This window comes from Pediculus humanus, genomic scaffold (assembly GCF_000006295.1).
Source record: "Pediculus humanus corporis 1103172108314 genomic scaffold, whole genome shotgun sequence".
NCBI classification, from domain to species: domain Eukaryota; kingdom Metazoa; phylum Arthropoda; class Insecta; order Psocodea; family Pediculidae; genus Pediculus; species Pediculus humanus.
The window spans coordinates 133,530-136,419 of NW_002987883.1; positions in this window are offsets into that span (position 1 = coordinate 133,530).

The following is a 2,890-nucleotide window of genomic DNA, read 5'->3' on the forward strand; positions in this document are numbered from 1 at the left end:
AATAAATAAATAAATTCAGAGAGAGAGAGAGAGAGAGAGAGTGTGTGAAAGAGAGTAGTAGTAGAAAGATAGAAATAAGTAAATAAATAAGTATTATTATTATTATTATTAAAATTGACACACTTTCTAATTTATTTTTGAAAAATTCCTATTGTTTTTTTTTTTTTATTGCTAACGATACAGATTAATAAATGACAGATGAATTTTTATTAATATACTAATTGAAAGACTATATATGATTATTTTTTTAAATTAATCTAATTTTATTTTTTTTTTTTCTAGAAATTTTTGGCGTCTAATTTTTTTTTTTTCAATATATTATTTACTTTTACACAATAATAATAATATCATCCGAATATAATTTATTTAAATAATAATAATAATAATAATAATAATAATAATAATAATAATAATAATAATAATAATAATAATAATAATAATAATAATAATAATAATAATAACGAAAAAACAATCAAAACAATAAATGGATTTCACTATTTTTTTTCAAACAATAAATAAATTTTTTATTATTAAATAACGCAATATTATTATCATTATTATTTTTACGTAAATAAAATTTTTAATTTATAACAAATACATATAATTATTTTATAAAAAAAAAATTTAAATAAATTAAATTTCCCCCCCTCTCCCTCTCTTACATTAAATTATTTTCGTTAACGAAAAAAAAAAAAAATTTTTTTAAAAAAATAATTTCAATAATAATAATAATTCACATGAAAAAAAAAATGGCGTTTATCGGGATGTTTGTTTGTATTTTACGTAAAACCACCAAACCTTAAAAAAAATTAATAATAATAATAATTAACGTATAATAATTGAAATCAATATCGAACGAAACGCGCACAAAACAAAAGTTATCATTATAGTAGTATCATTATGATTATTAAAAATAAATCAGTTATTAATTAAATAAAATCATTATTATTATTATTTATTTATTAGCCGACGTATAATTTATTAATAAATAAATCGCTGCATTTGAGCATTCTACATTACTTTAAGCATTAAATTATTTAATTAATTATTTATTTATTTCACTTAATTAAAACTAATTATTAATTTTTATTTATTTATTTATTTATACTCTCAATTTATAATTTTATTCCTAATTATATGTATTGCACAAGTTCTTCTAAAAAATATATATATATATATATGTACACGCCCACGCCCACGCACACACGCACTCACACGCGTATATATATATTTTATTTTCGGAGTATATTAATATATATTTAATATATATATATATATATATATATATAGTATTTATCATTATTATTATTATTATATTATTTATTTGCATTTATTTCGTGTTAAAATAAGTGCGCCTTCACACAAAAACTCTTTATTTATTTATTTATTTAAATTTACTAGAAAAAAAAATCATTATTATTATTTTTTTAATTACATAAACAGAAGAAGAACTACCATAATAAAAATTTATATAGTTTAATAAAATTTTTAAATAAATAAATAAAATTTATGTGAAACAATAAAAATATAGAAAAAAGAAAAAGAAGAGAAAATTAATTCAATTATATTTTTCTTTGATATGGTAAATAATTTTTTTTTTTTTTGGTTAAGGCTTATTATTATTATTAATTTTATTTGTTATTAATTATTATTATTATTATTAATCTAAATTAATGTTTATGTTATTAGCATTTACTCAAGGCAGAGGTTATGTATTATTTATTTTTTATGAATATCTGTAACGTGAATAAATAAGAAAAAAAAATTAAGTTTTGCTTAAATAATTTTTATATTCACGGGGTTGTCACATGTAAATTTTTATTATTAATAATAATAACAATTATTATTATTATTATTATTGTGGTATGTACTTATTTAAATAACGATGAACGTGAACCGGTTGAAATTATTAATATTTTCACACACCCCGTAAAATTTAATTTAAAAAAAAAAAAAAAAATTATTTTTTATAAAATAACAATAAATAATAATAATAATTTTATTTGTGTATAATAAAATCTTTAGACTCAAATAAATTAATAAATAAATAACAACAAAAAAACAATAATAATAATTATAAATTTAAGGAGGTCCTTATTATTTTTTTAAATTTGAAATCACAGATTATGAGAGTCTTCTTAGCAAATATAAAGTTTTTATCCCCTCCCCCATTTTTTTTAAAAATATTTTTTCAATTAATTAATTAATTAATTTATTTATATTATTATTTTTATTAACCCACACCATTGAATAACCTTTAAAAGTTTTTTATTTATTTTATTTTATTTTATTTTATTTTTTATTAAAATAAATCATCATTTCAATTTATTTTATTTTCCCTAACATTTACATTATTATTATTATTATTTCGCATCAAGCAAACCAATAGTAATAATAATAATAATAATTATCATTTTATTAAGAAAGGACTGATTTTTCTAACTTTATTTAACTTTAATTGAATTTTATTATTAATATATATCTATTTACATACGTAAAAGTATGTTTTATATTTTATTATTATTATTATTATTATTATTATTATTATTGCTGACTCGTTGTAAAGAATAATAGAAAATTTTAAAATTAAAAAACGTCAGAGCAGGTGCATTTATGTTATATATATAAATAATTTTTTTTGGTTTTTTTTTTGTATCACAAGGTCAATAATTTAAAGCTCAGTCATACCAATTTAAAAAAAAAAAAAATTAATAAAAAATAAAAAATTACTTGAATAAATAATAATAATAATAATAATAATAATAATAATAATAATAATAATAATAATAACAATAACAAAAACTACCATTCAAAACGAAACAAAAAAAAAAAAGGTTTACTTCCTATAATTATAATTATTATTAATATTAATTTTTGTTTATAATTTTTG